The sequence below is a fragment of the Sphaeramia orbicularis genome, chromosome 20 (assembly GCF_902148855.1).
Source record: "Sphaeramia orbicularis chromosome 20, fSphaOr1.1, whole genome shotgun sequence".
Lineage (NCBI taxonomy): Eukaryota > Metazoa > Chordata > Actinopteri > Kurtiformes > Apogonidae > Sphaeramia > Sphaeramia orbicularis.
In genome coordinates, this window is record NC_043976.1 from 45,839,625 (window position 1) to 45,857,124 (window position 17,500).

Sequence of the window (17,500 nt, forward strand, 5' to 3'; positions counted from 1 at the left end):
TTCAACACAGACGCTGCCTTTATGTGCTCAGGTAATTGAAGGAGGAGGAGCTGCATGAAGGGTGTCGGAGTATTTAAGGAGAAGGCTGTCTGAAGTTCAACAGTGTTTTACAGACGGGACCAAATGTTTCTAAAAAGAGACGGACACAGAAAACACAGGAATACAAACTTCAATATCACATGATATTGTAAAAAATAATTAGTTATAGTTTGTAGTTACTTTCCCAAAAAAGTAACTGAATTAGTAACAGAATAACTCCTTCGTAAATGTAATTAGTTACCAGGGAAAGTAATTATTGTGTTACTTTTTTGAAAAACCTTCAAATATGTAACAGGAAACTGATTTTTGAGTGTGTTTCACAGGTCAGTTTCATAGAGTAGAACAGCAGACAGGGACTGAAGACCAGGACCGGGGTGAGGCTGGGGTCCACCAGGGCCCATCAAGGTCCACCAGGGTCCACCAGGGTCCACCAGGGTCCACCAGGGCCCATCTTTTCCACCCCATAAGTACATATGTGCATTTACAGAAGCAGATGCTCCTCCAGTTAATCCACAGCTGCACTTTTTTCAGTCGCTCCTCCTGATCCAGTCAGACTGTCACTGAGAACTCCTCCCCTAAATGAGCTGATAACTCCTCCCCTATCTGATTTTTTTTTTTTTTTTGCACTGAAATTGTGTGTGTGTGTGTGTGTGTGTGTTGCTGTCGTTGTAGTGTTCAGAGTTGGCAGAGTGGCTCTTTGTGATGTGAAGGACAGCCGACATGGTGTGAAAACAATGACTACATGGTCCATGTTGCTCAGGCATCCTGTCAGCCTGTACACACACACACACACACACACACACACACACACACATAAACAGGTGTTATGACCTGGACAGGTGTTTGTGGGTGCACCGCTGTGTGTGTTGCTGTGTGTATGTGCGTATCGGAGCATACATAACTCAATCAGCAGCTCCAGTTGCTCCTCAGACGAGCTGCTGTTGTTGGAATAACTGAATTACTGAAGCGATTAAATTCTTGGACAGGAAGCGCTAATGCGTGCGTCTCTCGTTTGTTCATTCACTCGTCACAACACCGCTGACTGGAAAAGAAGAAGTGGACCTGCAGGTTCAGGGCTTTCAATAAGAACTCTTCATTCCAGTGGGTCACGCTCTGGGTTATTTCCAAACCTGAGCAAAAACAAAAGCAGAATTAGAAGAATTTCAACTATTCTTAACCCTTTATCGGGCAAGTGACTATTTTTGGTCATTTCCACACACATTCCTAGACAAACAGTTACAGTGAGGACCGTGAGTCCCCAATCTGAGGTCCAATGTGGTCTCCAGGGTCTGTAAGGTCCAATGTGGTCTCCAGGGGTCTATAAGGTCTACCTCTGAAGGGGGTTCTGGACCAGCACACATGGGGGTCTGATGGGACAGGGGTCTGGACCGGCACACATGGGGGTCTGATGGGACAGGGGTCTGGACCAGCACACATGGGGGTCTGATGGGACAGGGGTCTGGACCGGCACACATGGGGGTCTGATGGGACAGGGGTCTGGACCGGCACACATGGGGGTCTGATGGGACAGGGGTCTGGACTGGCACACATGGGGGTCTGATGGGACATACAGTTGTGGGTTCATTCCTGTCTCTGCTGCTGTTTTTTATTCACAGTGTGTTGCTTTATTTCTGTTATTTGAAATTTCTACTTTTCATTTTATTTTTCTTTCCTCACGGCTGGATTCCCTCATTCCTTTTCAGACTTTTTAAAATTCTGTACATGTGCAATCAAACTGATGAATTTCTCCTTCTGGTTTTTCTATTTGCATTCATTTTTCTTAAGCAGCAGTGATTGATCTGTGGGCACCACCATATTTCAGGAGAACTTCGAAGCCATTAGACTTTCTTCAAGGCGTGGACACATTTGGACCATTTCTCATTCTAAACCTGCGTTGTAGATTTTTACACTTGTACAAATAACCACACTTCACATCCCATCACACTAAAACTGTTGGTGTTTTTTTTCCCCTTGAAATGCTCCATTTGGTGGAGAACCTTTGCAGCAGGTACACTGTAAAAAAATCTGTAATTTAACAGAATTTTACTGTTCATTTTACAGATTTTTCCTGTATTTTTAAGATACAGGAAAATATCAATGAAATGACAAAAACAGACTGATTTTACATGTTAAATGTAAAATAACATGAAAAAACTGTAACTGTGAATAACCATCAAATTTCAATTTTTTAAAAGAAATTTTTTCTTTTTTCACAGAAAAATACAGTTAAAATACATTTGCAAATGTATCGTAATTTCACAAATATTTCTTTTCTATTTATGAGATTAAAAGGTTAATTTAAAGTTTAATACTGTAAAAAAATAATAAAACGAGATAAAATTACTGACTGTTAACTGTAACAGAAGTATTAGTTCTGTCAGTTGAACCAGACTTGTTTGTTAACTGACAAATATCTTGTGTAATTACAGGAGGTTTCACAACAAAAATGTTGAATAAATGTATTTTTGTGAATGTATAACATGTATAAGCACTGATAAACTGTCCAAATACAGTTTTTATCAGCGGATTGGACAACTGAGTCTCACTGAAAATTATTTATATATATATTTATAGGGAATTGGATTGTTTTAATACATGAAAATATTCTTTATTAAACATTAAAAAGTCAAAAAATATGAAACATCTCATGTAAAGTTAGAGCAAAAAACTGTATTTTAATTATGGAAAATTTCCGTATTTTTACGAGATGGTTATTTTCCGTTAACAGTATTTTTTCAGCACCCCTGCTGCCGGAATATTACCGTTTTTGTGTTTTTTTTACAGTGTGCCATCTGCCTCTTAGACAGTAAAAAGTGCTTTTAGGATGATTCAAATAACCATTATTTAATAAAACAGTGTTAAATAATAATAAATAAGATAAAAACAATAAAGAAAACCCAAAAATGAGCCTCAGCCATATCTGCATTTGAATAAATACCTAAAAATGTCGATTCAGTATGTTTTAATGTCGATACAGTATTGTGAAATGAAATATCATGATATTTTGCAGAACTGATATTTTCTAACAGCCCTAGGTCTAAGATGAAAATATTTTAATTTGTGTTTTAATTTAATTTTTGTGGCACTCAGGGTAGAACACATGCACATGCCTGATATTCCTGATTAATGCCAAAAAAAAAAAAGCTATTAATGTTTAGAAATGTGACATGTGATGGATTCCCAGAGATAATCCATCAGTTGATCCTCTTCGGTGCAGCAGGTTTCAGTCCTGTTCTGTTCTGTCAGGCGTTTGAGGAGGAGGGGAACGAGGGAAGAAGAGGGAAGCAGAAAGAGAACAAAAGAGCCGGCGGAGTGGAGGAGTGGCAGCCTGAAGCCGGAATGTTTCACTTCTGATTGACACTTCAGTGAGGGCGAGCGAGCTACAGAGACAGGACGGGAGAGAGAGAGAGAGAGAGAGAGAGAGAGAGACTTTTAAAGTAGTATCCTTGAGCAAAGAACAGAGTTAAGTGTTCCTTACAGTCTTCAGTGTGGAAATGAATGGTTGAATCTCCTTGAAAAACAGAGTTGCTATGACAACTGGTCCTTTTCTCCATTTCTGCTCTCCCCCTCCCTCCCTCTTCCTTCCTTCTCTTTCTCTCTCTCTCTCTCTCTCTCTGCCTCCCTCTCTCTCTCTCTCTCTCCCTCTCTCTCCCTCCCTCTCTCTCTCTCCCTCTCTCTCCCTCCCTCTCTCTCTCTCTCTCTCTCTCGCTCCCTCTCTCTCCCTCCCTCTCTCTCTCTCCCTCTCTCTCCCTCCCTCTCTCTCTCCCTCTCTCTCTCTCTCTCACAGGTGAACAGGTAGAGTGTGAAGTGTGTTTGAAGTGCAGCAGGAGCTGGATCCCCCAGCTCCATCTCACCTCAGTCTTTAGCCTCTGTCACACATGGAGCCCTTTATCTTAATCCGACACCGATGCAACATGTCGGCAGATTCATGTTGGAAGAGAGCACGTGCATGTTTGGAGTTTACTCTAAAGGTTACAACAGCCATATAAATATCAAGCAATGTTACACCAAAATTATGGAAAAAAATGTACTGGTGAGAAAATGCACACTGTAAAAAAAATCTGTAATTTAACAGAATTCCATCCATCCATTCTCTTCCACTTTATCCGGGGCCGGGTCTCGGGGGCAGCAGTCTAAAGGCTGGTTTATGCTCGCCGCACAAACGTGACGTGCAGAAAATAGACGCGGGAAGTCGGCACGAGAGTACGCGTGGTGCTTTTATACTCCGGGCGGCTCCATGCGGCATCTATTCCCAAACTGCAGGGGGCAGTGTGCCACAAACACGTCTATCACAGTAAATACTAGAGAAGAAGAAAATTATCAATAAACTGACCTCCTCTGGAGGGAAATGTGTGTGTGTGTGTGTTTTCCTGTGTTTAATAAATTCCAGATCCAGCTGAACTCTCTCAGAATCTGTGGGACGTTTGGCCCCTCCCCCCTGGGTCAGCACTTCTTCCTTTGGCGGTGTTTTTCGCCTTCACATGTCTGTCCCGAATGCTTTTCCAGGTTTTTGTTTGCCCATTCCTCCTCTTTCCTCCTCTGTCGCTGCAGTTTCCCTCTGAATCGTTCCCACTCGGCTGTGGCGGTGGTCCTGGTGGTCCCGGTGTGACCACTCATCCCAGTGCCTGTACTTCTACCACCAGGAGCTCCTGAATGTCAGCCATGTTGTCCACGCGTCTCTTATAAATTTTCTGAAGTGCGCGAAGCGGAAAGTTTCCACTTGAGATGAGCCGTGCGAAGGGGCGTGGCTGTGAAAATGAGGTCAATTGACCGTGTGAAGCCACACGGAGCTGGCTGACGCGGTAAGCATAACCCAGCCTTAAGCAGGGACGCCCAGACTTCCCCCTCCTCAGACTCCTCCTCCAGTTCTTCCGGGGGACCCCAAGGCGTTCCCTGTCCAGCCCACAGACATAGTCTCTCCAACGTGTCCTAGGTCTTCCCCGAGGTCTCCTCCTGGTGGGACATGCCCAGAACACCTCCCCAGGGAGGAGTCCAGGAGGATCTGAAACAGATGTGTGATCCACCTCAGCTGGTTCCTCTGGATGTGGAGGAGGAGCGGCTCTACTCTGAGCTCCTCCCTGGTGACTGAGCTCCTCCCCCTATCCCTAAGGGTGCACCCAGCCACCCTATGGAGGAAACTCATTTCGACCGCTTGTATCCGGGATCTTGTCCTTTCGGTCCTGACCCAAAGCTCATGACCATAGGTGAGGGTCTGAACGTAGATTGACCGGTAAATCGAGAGCTTTGCCTTTTGGCTCAGCTCCTTCTTCACCACAACCAACTGATACAGCTAGGGATGGGAATCGAGAACCAGTTCTTTTTGAGAACCGGTTCCCAGTAGCTCAATTCCTTGGAATCGTTTGCCTGCCTGCTTAACGATTCTACTTATCAATTCCACCTTAGTTGCGCATGCGTGATGACGTCACGCGTACGCTTCATTGTTTTGGTCAGAACGAAGCCAACATGGTGTTGAGGCAGAAACGGTCCAAACAGACCACACCAGGTCCAAACAGACCACACCAGGTCTAAACAGACCACACCAGGTCTAAACAGACCACACCAGGTCCAAACAGACCACACCAGGTCCAAACAGACCACACCAGGTCTAAACAGACCACACCAGGTCCAAACAGACCACACCAGGTCTAAACAGACCACACCAGGTCTAAACAGACCACACCAGGTCTAAACAGACCACACCAGGTCCAAACAGACCACACCAGGTCTAAACAGACCACACCAGGTCTAAACAGACCACACCAGGTCCAAACAGACCACACCACGTCTAAACAGACCACACCAGGTCCAAACAGACCACACCAGGTCCAAACAGACCACACCAGGTCTAAACAGACCACACCACGTCTAAACAGACCACACCAGGTCCAAACAGACCACACCAGGTCCACTTACTTGGAACACTTGCAAAGCTTCCACTTCTTCTAAAGGTGGAATCCCTCTAGTCTGCTCAAACATTTGTCCACAGCATGTGAATCATTTACAGGAATGCCACGTATTTGATTCGCTACTTAGCAGCGCTTGTGAATGTGGCGGCAGAGTGAATGTTGGGCCCAGTTCTGGTTCCGGTGTGGGCAACAAACATCGTACCCAAATACAAGTTTCCAAAGGTAGGGGAAAGGAAATCAGGTGCACAACAATGGGAGACAAGCCGAGCCGAGTCGAACCGGTTCCACGTAGTAGAAATGCAGCAATAGATGAATTAGCAAAGAGTCTTTGGTTTCACTTTCACTGCATGCCCCCCCACCCCCCCACCCCATGCATCCTCTGTTATTACTATTTCTTCATACTGTATATGTTCTATTTTCTGTGCAGATGGAAATATAAAAGACAGTTCATGCAAACACACCTGTATGTACTCTTTTATTCCCTCACCCAATGAGAATCGATAAGGAATCGGATCAATAAGCAAAATTGATTATGGAATCGGAATCATTAAATTCTTAATGATTCCCATCCCTAGATACAGTGACTGCATCACTGCAGAAGCTGCACTGATCCGTCTGTCAATCTGACGCTCCATCCTTCCCTCACTGTGAAGCAGACCCAGATACTTGAACTCCTCCACTTGGGGCAAAGACTCTCCACTGACCCGGAGAGGGCAGACCACCTTTTTCCGGTCCAGAACCGTGGCCTCGGATTTGGGGGTGCTGATCCTCATCCCACTCGCTTCACACTGGGCTCCAAACCACCCCAGGGCACGCTGAAGGTCCAGGTTCGATGAGGCCAACAGGACAACGTCATCTGCAAAAAGCAGAGATGAAATCCTGTGGTCCCCAAACTGGACCCCCTCCGGCCCCTGGCTGCACTGAGAAGTTCTGTCCATAAAAATTATGAACAGAACCGGTGACAAAGGGCAGCCCTGCCGGAGACAGGTGCAGAATTTGTACTGTTTAATTTACAGATTTTTCCTGTATTTTTCAGATACAGGAAAATATCAATGAAATGACAAAAACAGACTGTGATTTTACATGTCAAATGGAAAATAACATGAAAAAAATGTAACTGTGAAGAACCAAAAAATTTCAATTTTTTAAAATATTTTTTTTCACAGAAAAATTCAGTTAAAATACATTTGTAAATGTATTGTATTTTCACAAAGATTTATTTTCTATTTATGAGATTAAACTGTTAATTTTTAAAAGTTTAATACTGTAAAAAAATAATAATAAAGTGAGATAAAATTACTGACAACCATAAGAGAAGTATTCATTCGGTAAGTTGAACCAGACTTGTTTGTTAATTGACAAATATCTTGTGTAATTACAGGAGGTTTCACAACAAAAATGTTGAATAAATGTATTTTTGTGAATGCACCATATTTTTATGAGATGGTTATTTTCCGTTATTTAACCTCCTCAGACCCAGGAAATGTCAGCAAAGTACCAGCTTTTTTTGTTTTTTGTTAAGTAAGTGCCTGTTATTGGAAACATCATGATGCAACAGTTTTTTCAGATGCAGTTTTTAAAATTTTGATGGAATGTCCTTTGTGGTAGACAGTTTTCTTTTTTTTTTTTTTTCTTTTTTTTTTTGTATAAAGTTGTGAAGCTCTTGTCCACAGTTGTGGACAGTGGGTCTGAGGAGGTTAACAGTATTTTTTTTGGTGCCCCAGCTGCCAGAATACTAGCTTTTTTTTTTTTTTTTTTTTTTTTTACAGTGCAATTAAAGATTCAACGAGGCATATTCTGCATGAAAGATGGAACAGAATAATAAATGATATCAAAAGGCAAAAATGATTCAAAATACATAAGACAAAAGGAACACAAAACACACCTGGTGTAAGATATGAAAGATGAAAGCAACAACGAGTAAAAAGAAAAGTAGAGGATGACAGATTTTAAAGATAATGAATGTAACTCCTGGAGGTTTCAGCAGTTCAGGGTTGATATAGAACACACAGGGCTGACAAACACCCATTCAGTGTCACATTCACACCTACAGGGGATTTAGATCAACCAATTACCTCATTAGTGCATGTCACCACACTGCAAAAAGGGGTGTCAAAAAACAGCATAAAAAAGGACTCGAAACAAGTGCAGGGTTTCCATGGGTCAAAAAAAGCATTAAAAGTCATTAAATACATTTTGTGAAAATTAAGGCCTTAAATGGCATTAAAAGGCATTAAATTTAATGTCCAGAGGTATTAAAAAATTAAATACACTTGATGGAAAAAAACAGTTATCCACCTTTTTTTGGATTATATAAACATGTAGTAACTTTAATTGGAAGTATAGTGTGATGATTGACAGGCCGAACCCTTTAAATTGCTATTGTTTATGGCCGATACACGAAGTCACAACACTGGATGGTATGAATGCAACATGTTCATGCTGTGGCGAAAGAGTGGAGGGAATATTAGCAAATGTGGGAAAAATGAGAAAATGGATTAAAGTCAATCAGAACTGGAGTTTCAGAGAAGAAGACGATTGAAATGTTTTCCCCATAAGAGCCCATGTGAAATTTTCCATCAGTTCCAGATCCAGAAGAAGATCCTGATCAGCATGTGGACATTATGTTTGGCTCATCTCCCCATCAGGGCTGGACTGGAGACATTTACACTGGAGATCATTTACATTTACTGAGTTATTGCATCCATCCACTTCCTATCTCTGATAATGGGGACGTTTTTCAAAGTGGCACCAAATCCAGAATCAGATCCAGATCCAAATAATTTCACTAACTTTTGTTGACACCATCGTAAAGAAGCTGTATACCAAGTTTGAAGTCAATCGGAATTGTAGTTTCGGAGAAGAAGACAATTGAAATTTTTGTAACGGACAACAGACGCCGCCGCTGGACGCTGCATGACGACAGTAGCTTACGGCTGTCGGCCGGTAAACTAAAAACACCAGCAAACCAACACTTTGGTCATTAGTCATTAGTTTTCTGGTTCATCTTATTAAAGTATGTCAGATTTAACACATTTAATGTCTGAAGCAGATATTTTCTTAGACTTTGTAGAACAGTGTACACTGTAAAAAAAAAACTAAAAAAAAAAACTGTGAAAAAACGGTATTATTCCGGCAGCAGGGGTGCCAAAAAAATACTGTTAAACAATGGAAAATAACCATCTCATAAAAACACGATAATTTTCCATAATTAAAATGCAGTTTTTTGCCCTAACTTTACATGAGATTTTGCATATTTTTAAAAACTTTTTATCATCGGCCCACAGGCTGTTAGCTACTGTCGTCATGCGGCGTCTGTCGTCTGTTACAAAAAGTTCAATTGTCTTCATCTCCGAAAGTACAATTCCGATTGACTTCAAACTTGGTATACAGCTTCTTTATGATGATGTCAACAAAAGTTAGTGAAATTATTTGGCTCCGGCTCTGATTCTGGATTTGGTGCCACTTTGAAAAATTTCCCCATTATAAGAGATAGGAAGTCCCAGTAAGCTACAGGGCCTTTGGTCCTGTTTTTAATGTTTAATAAAGAATATTTACATGTATTAAAACAATCCAATTCCCTATAAATATATATGTATATATATATATATATATGTAATTTTCAATGAGACTCAGTTGTCCAATCCACTGATAAAAACTGTATTTGGACAGTTTATCAGTGCTTATACATGTTATACATTCACAAAAATACATTTATTCAACATTTTTGTTTTGAAACCTCCTGTAATTACACAAGATATTTGTCAATTAACAAACCAGTCTGGTTCAACTGACAGAACAAATACTTCTTTTACGGTTAATTGTCAGTAATTTTATCTCATTTTATTATTATTATTTTTTTTATTTTATTTTTTTTTACAGTATTAAACTTTAAATTAACAGTTTAATCTCATAAATAGAAAATAAATATTTGTGAAATTCTGATACATTTGTAAATGTATTTTAACTGTATTTTTCTGTGAAAAAAGACAACACTTCTTTTAAAAAGAGGAAATTTTATGGTTATTCACAGTTACAGTTTTTTCATGTTATTTTCCATTTGACATGTAAAATCACAGTCTGTTTTTGTCATTTCATTGATATTTTCCTGTATCTTAAAAATACAGGAAAAATCTGTAAATTAAACAGTAAAAATTCTGTTAAATTACAGGTTTTGTTTTTTTTTTTACAGTGTATTTGATGTGTGTGCTGCAGGTCTGGTGTCTTAATTGTTCCAGAGCTGCTGTAGAAGCAGAAAACCCCCTCAGGCTGAAGCTGCTCTGGACATTTCATTCAAAGCGTTTTTTTTTTTTTTTTGTCTCCCATCTCCTTGTCCTGATCGATTTTTAAATGGAATGAACACATCAGACGTGAGTGATTCCGGGCTTTGATTTCACTGCAGATATGTGTCTTAATCAGCTGAGAGCCGCTCTTGGACTCACTCGTACACTTGACTGTAAGTGTACATGAAGAGCTTTTTCCTCAACAGCTTGAACCCTGTGAGGATTCGGAAGGGGGAAAAGAATTCATTAATGCAGGGTTTGAGCTCATGTGTAAGAAAAATAGTTAAAATTCACGCAGTTAATTTGTGATTAATGATTTTATTTAATGTGTTACCTCAAAAAAAAGGAAAGAAAAAAAACGATTGGATTAAAAGCTGAATGTGTCTGATGTCTTCATTCTACTCGTCAAAGGGAATTAGCAGTAAAGGCCTGCCTCTAATACCAGCAAACAAATACAGATCTGTCACCGTCTGCCGCACACACAATTTACATGGATTATTGAACCTCTGGAATAAAGATTTCCCGCTGTGTGATATCTGTAATTTAGCCTTTTCAGGAATGGAGAACCCAGATGCAGATGCCTTCATGAACAGGGCTGTCAGAAAATATCAGCTCTGCAGTATATTGCGATACTACATTTCACAATACTGTATCGATATTATCCCTCCGGTATGCCGTCCACCAAAGCCCTTACTAAACACCAAGTGTGCCTTTGTGGCACACTTGTGGAATAATGTCAAAAAAAATTTCATACAGTTTGTTTTTAATTCTTTTACACTTTTTTCTATTTCATCAACTTTAGCCGTAAATAAAAATACCAAATACTCAATAATTGTCACATTTTTTAACCCTTTAAATGCCGTGTTTGTAATGGAAACAAACCATTTTTTTGGATGCAAAAAACACACAAAAAAATTTTTTTTCAATATACTACATAAGAAGTGGATCACATATGATTTGATTTTTTCATCCTGGCATATGTCAGTGATTAACAGAAGCATTGGTTAATTTTCATTATTATTATTTTTGGCGCTAGGTCAAATGTTCAAAAATGCTAGCATCTGTCACCAAGTGTGCGTAAAATGCACACCTATAAATCAAACTATTAAATATTACATATTGATTTATTTTTCTGCTCTAATTTGATTTTATTTTTGTAAATCCAGCTCAGTCCTAATCATACAGATCAAATGTTAGAAACAGTGCGTTTTATGCACACTTGGCAGACAGATGCTAGTCTGGTCATTTTCTGTTGTTTACAATGTGCACATTTGAGTTGGTGGACAGAATTTTAAAGATCATGCAAAAATGAACAACTTTTGAATTCTAACCTTATTTAAATTGTGAAAAATAATATGACGTTTTTTAACATGAAGTGCAAAGTGTGCCTAAAAAGCACACCCGGATACCGGAGGGCTAAAAAGTACTGTATCGCTATTTTTAGGTATTTATTCAAATGCAGATATTGTGGAGGTTCTTTTTTGTTTGTTTGTTTGGTTTTTTTTTTTTTTTTTTTTTTTAAATATATTTTATTTATTCTTATTTAACACTGTTTTATTCAATAATGTTGGTTCCTTTGTTGGGATTGAACTCAAATCCTGTTCTGATGTTAGCTGTGAACTAATAGAATCTGAACACTTGAACAGGATCTGAAACTGGAATGTCTGGAAAACAGAATTTCAGTTTGAACACAGGAACATTTGGTGATAGAACATTAGATCCTGTTGGAATCAAATAAAAATGTGGTTAGTATTTGTGCAGGTTTATGGTGTAATTAAATTCTTCCAGGAAATAATCATTTTCAAAAAAGAAACAAACAAAAAATTGCCTTTTTAACAGTATCATGACATATCATATCATGATCCTAGTATTGTGATTTGTATCGTATCACCTGATACACAGCCCTTTTCATGAATGGACTTTAAAACGAACTCAGTCCAACAGAACATATCCCCAAACTGAAGACATTTCACATAATGATTTTATAACAGCGTTGAAAAACCCAAAATATACATAAAATTCTGAAGATTACTGTCGTCGCTTATCCTCAAACTGCACAAATATAACTTGCGCATAAAAATTTGCCAAATGGAAAAATGACAATTTCACCAAAACTCTCGTCTTTCAAGGAAATTTTTTGCCCTTATTTCGCACAAAACTGCAATGGAAAGATCTTTTTGTGCGACTAGAGTCACATGACTAAAAAAGAAATAGATGCTGATGGATGGAAGAAGAAGAGTTGTGTGCGTGTGTGTGTGTGTGTGTGTGTGTGGACACACCAGGAAACCACATCAGTTTAGAATGGAGTAGGACATAGAGGAGGAAGCAGCGTTTTAGACTGAAAACAACACAGAGTTCTGTTCCTGTTTATGGAAGGACTGAGGACTGACGTCTGCCACAAGACAGAAACTCAGCAGCACAGCAGCAACTGAATGGACAAACCAACAGTACACACTTCTGTTTTTCTGACATTTAGTGAATATCAGTAAAGTTTTGTGCATCCGTCCAATGGAAATGTGACTATTGTTTATTACTGACAGACTCTGAAGAATGACTAAAAACAGACTTGTATCAGACCCGGTGCTTGTGGATCTGACCCACATGCATAAGTGTTACTTGACCTGAATAAATCTGTACCATTCTGTAGTTTCTAGTGCGTGGCGGCTCTTACGGGGTCACAACAGGTAACTCTGAAAATGTGCTGAACACTTTGTCCAAATACAGAGCGAATCCTTCTGCAGCTCAGTGTGTGTGAGTGTGTGGTCTGACAGATCGGCTTTAATGAGCTCAGAGATCGAACGGTGTTTCAATGAAATCGATAGCAGAATTAACACATTGACATGTTAGACTCATTTGCTTTCTGACATTTCCCTCCATGCAATTAAGTGGCTCAGATATGCAAGTCAGATCTGATTAATGCACAGCGGCAGCACATCTCAGCCCGCTTTAGCATTCACAGGGCAAGGCATCCTGGTTTGGTCTTTGACCAGAGGGAAGGACCGTGGGTGGTGGATGGGAATGGGCAGGAGCACACACACACACACACACACACACACACACACACACACACACACACACACACACATATATATATATATATATATATGTACACAGATGGATTACATGATTGTAGATGTAACAGGGTCAATTATTTCACAGCAATGTGGGTATGTAGATCATATTGTGTATTGTTTGTTATAATTACACAAAATCCATTCATTTTATTTTCATTTCTTTTGGTTCATACCTGACATTATGTTCCTCCGAGTCAGTATGTGGAACTTTTAATTTGAGTCTGTTCTCCAACCAGTCATTTACAGTGTAGGGCGTCCCAGTTTTGGGTCTTCTTTTCCGATCAAACTCTTAATTTGACCAGTTAATCTCTTATATATCAGTAACTCCCAAAAAACAATTTCGTCCCAATCCGTACAGTTTTAGACCCCCCCCCCCACCTCCATCTTTAGTGTGCCCGTCAGCCCAGTACAGAAAACCCATTTTTCAGTGGAAAATACCTGCATTTGTGGGTTAGTTCTGCCATATCTGCTCATGCAAATGTCATATTAGAGGTTTTGGGGGATGCTACTGTTGTTTATGAAGGTCTCAAATCATGTACAGGTCAAAGGTCACATGATTTTAGACCAGGTCAAGGTCATTTGACACTGGAAAATGGGTCCAATCCCAGGTTTTTGCTGATTTCTTTCTGTCCTAGTCTGATTTGACAGATCTGCACTCAGGGCTGCTTCCACTGGAGAACATCTGATCCTAGATTACCCATCTGGTACCCTCCCTTTTCTGCAGTTCAGCAGGTACCAGATTTCTTTTTCCAGAGAAGGGTGGGTGGCTGTGGCTCAGGGCACCCTAAAGATGGCGGTGGTGGGGGGGGGTCTAAAACTTTATGGATTGGGCTGAAATTTTTTGGGGAGTTACTGATATATAAGAGATGAACTGGTCAAATTAAGAGCTGGATCGGAAAAGAAGTCCCAAAAATGAGACGTCCTATTACAGTGTGACACTGCCCACTAGAACTAGAGTTTTGGCGCCTTTACCTCTTCCCTTTTGTTCCAGATCTCTATGGCAGAGGTAAGCAGCTGTGCAGTCGGAGAACATTTTTGGTTTAGCCTCTGCTAATTTAATTTTCAAATGAACTGGCTGGTTCAAACTGTATGAGGTGTGCTCATGATGTGCTGAAACACATTTCTGTATCATTTGGTTTGTGCAGGGCCATGTTTTATGGGGGTCGCTGATCAGAGGTTTTTGTGTTTTATGTCACTTTTGTCTGGAGCTGAAAAACAATAAACGGAGACTGCCTCCAAAGTTGTTCATGCAGGTCTCCTCCTTCAAAAAACACAATGCAGAGTCCGACACCACCGGTTACACAGATACACTAGTGCGCTGACCTGTGGGGAACCAGGGCTCATATTAATACTGATTCCTGTGGACTTGTCAGGATCCTAGTGTTTTTTCTTGCGTTCCCCTCCCTTTTGTGGGCATGTGTCTTGGTTTTTTTTTTCTCTCCCTGTCTATATCAGAGTAGTGACACTTCCATAGACTTCTGTTGTCAAAGAAATATGCACCTTCTTCTGGGTCATGGAGGGGCCAAAAGTTCCAAACACTGAGTGTAACACCGTCGGAACACATTCATTTCTATTGCAGCTGATCTATCAACTCCAGGGCTAAGTTAATAAGATATGGTCATCTTTCAAATGATCCAGTGTATTTCCTGTATTAGTGACGTTCATGTTGTAAATTCAGTTGTCTGTGGTTAGGGTTAGGGTTTGTACAAATGTATATCTTAAACACTGGTTACGTTCGATTGTCAGCTGTAGTCCTATAGTTAGCTAGCTGACTTGTCCAGCTGTTCAGATTTAACCACTATAAGCACAAATTATGGAGTTTTTACAATAAGGTAACGTTAGTACAAATGTTATCGGTGGGTTTTATTGGAGTTGTTTTGTTGAACCTGCTGGTGTTTGGTTCAGTTTGTCAGCTGAGGTCATAATGAGCTCTGATAAATAAAAGTTTATTAAAGTTATTATTCATGAGTTTATTAAAGTTATTATTCATGAGTGAATAATAACTCTGTGGCTAATTTCCATCTGAAGTCCCATCGGCAGGTTAAAAACAAAACAACAAGCAACAACACATCGTTCACACAAACAGACCAAAGCAGGAGGACTAAGGCAGACACCAAGTATGAACCGAGGTTATTATCGTTAACAAAAACTAACGAAATGATGAAAACTAGGATTGTAAAAACATTTTTGTTAACTGAAATAAATAAAAACTATAATTAAAAGAAAAAAAAACATAACTAACTGAAACTGTATTGTGTGTTTACAAAACTAACTAAAACGGATAAAAATTATGGATAAAATTCCCTTTGTTTTCATCTTTATCAATGTCGGATTGATATAAAATCAATTTATTTTGCTCTAGCAGTTTTCTGTGCTGTCTCCATACGACACTTTTGCTCCGTCACTTGTGTTCATTTGTGGTTTCCAGTCGTCTTCTGGTCCCCAATCTACCTGGAAACATGGAGACTAAAGCAGCAGAGTCCTGTCTGGGATTGATTTGAATAGGAGCACAGAGAAGAAGAGAAAAGAGACCACTGAACTAAAATTAAACTAAAACTAAGCATTTAGAAAAAATTAAAACTCATAAAAACTAGCAAACCTGCTCTAAAAATGAATTCAAACTAACTGAATTAGAGAAAAAAAAAGTCCAAACTAAATAAAACTAAACTTGAATGAAAAATCCAAAACTATTCGAACCTTGGTGTGACCTGATTCAGGTTTGAACATAATAATATTATAAATACCCCATCGTTGTTAGTACACATACCCTCTGACACTATTACACAGAAGTGAATCGCACATTTCCCACTTTAAAGTTTAAATGTTACATATTAGACCTTTAATTTAATATTAAACTGGTTAATAAAAGATTGGACATTTGGTGCAGATCCCCTGTTTTTCTCCATTTCGTTCGGTCTCAGTCAAATGCGTGGCTTTGGAGGTGCTTTGGCATCAGCCCTGCATATGTGTGGTGCAGGTGGCCCAACCACATTGTCCTTGTCACGGCAGGAGGCGCTCAGGGATGAGTTTGAGGGCTTTTTGGGAGGCAGCCTGAAGGCTTTTGGAGCCCCACGAGAGCACATATGGGCTGAGCCAGAAAACGTCTGGCCCTGAAAGCAGCTCAGCCCATCTCTCCATGACTCTGCCTGGCCTGCGCGCTCATCCCTTCTCCCATGAATGACTCTTTTCAACAGCCGCCGCCTCGTTCCTCTCACTCCGTCTACCCGGCCCCTCTCATCCAAATGCCCCACAACACTCTCTTTCTCGTTGTTCCAGGCCCGCGGTATCATTTGTCTCGGCGCCACTTGGCAACGCCCTACACGATTTGTAGCTGGGCAAACATTTAACTAAATGTATCCCATTCCAAATCTAGGATTACATCCTGCTGTTTCAATATTTGGGCGCTTCTGAGTAGCCACAGCTTCTGAGACAGCAGGTCAAGTTGGCCAAACATCCCCCTTCCATCTAAAGGGAGCACAGGCCAGGGCAGCTCCGCCAAACCAATGAAAGGCAGCACAGCCGAGGCAACGCAGGTCAAGTGGTGCAGATTGTGCTTTGCACCGTAGTTTTTTCTGGAGCAGGTTATGTCAATAAGCGTTTGGACATGGAGGGATCACTTCAAACTGCAGTCACATGGAAAGATGATGGTGAACTGGAGAAAAAAACAAGTTCTAACTGTATTTTTTTAGATGCTCAAGCTGTTCTCATCTGTACTGTCTGACATTTTACAGTTTTACTGTTGTAAATAAACATATATGCATATTTACAACACAACTATACAGACTATATTATACTCTATAGGTCTTTATACTACTATCATTTTATATTGTTTTGTTTTGTTTTTTTTGTTTTTTTTTGCACTGTCTTGTTTTTTGCACCAAGGTTCTAATAGTTTGGGATTTTTCATTCTAGTTTAGTTTTATTCAGTTTTGACTTTTTTTTTCTCTAATTCAGTTCGTTTTAATTTGTTTTTAGAGTAGGTTTGCTAGTTTTTATTAGTTTTATTTTTTTCTAAATGCTTAGTTTTAGTTTAGTTGTAGTTCAGTCGTGTCTTTTCTCTTCTTCTCTGTCGTCGTATTCAAATAAATCCCAGACAGGACTCTGCTGCTTTCTCCCAACTTTAGTCTCCATGTTTCCAGGTAGAGTGGGGACCAGAAGACGACTGGAAACCACAAGTGAACACAAGTGACGGAGCAAA

General features: G+C 40.0%; 1 long non-coding RNA gene across 1 annotated transcript; it reads left to right on the forward strand.

The window, feature by feature from the left end:
- The first annotated feature begins 1,473 nt into the window (after positions 1-1,473).
- LOC115411597 (uncharacterized) lies at positions 1,474-16,390 on the forward strand. The gene is made up of 4 exons (XR_003934242.1): positions 1,474-1,618; positions 10,161-10,165; positions 13,226-13,229; positions 16,379-16,390. It is a non-coding gene; the product is annotated as an uncharacterized LOC115411597 (long non-coding RNA).
- Positions 16,391-17,500: the final 1,110 nt, after the last annotated feature.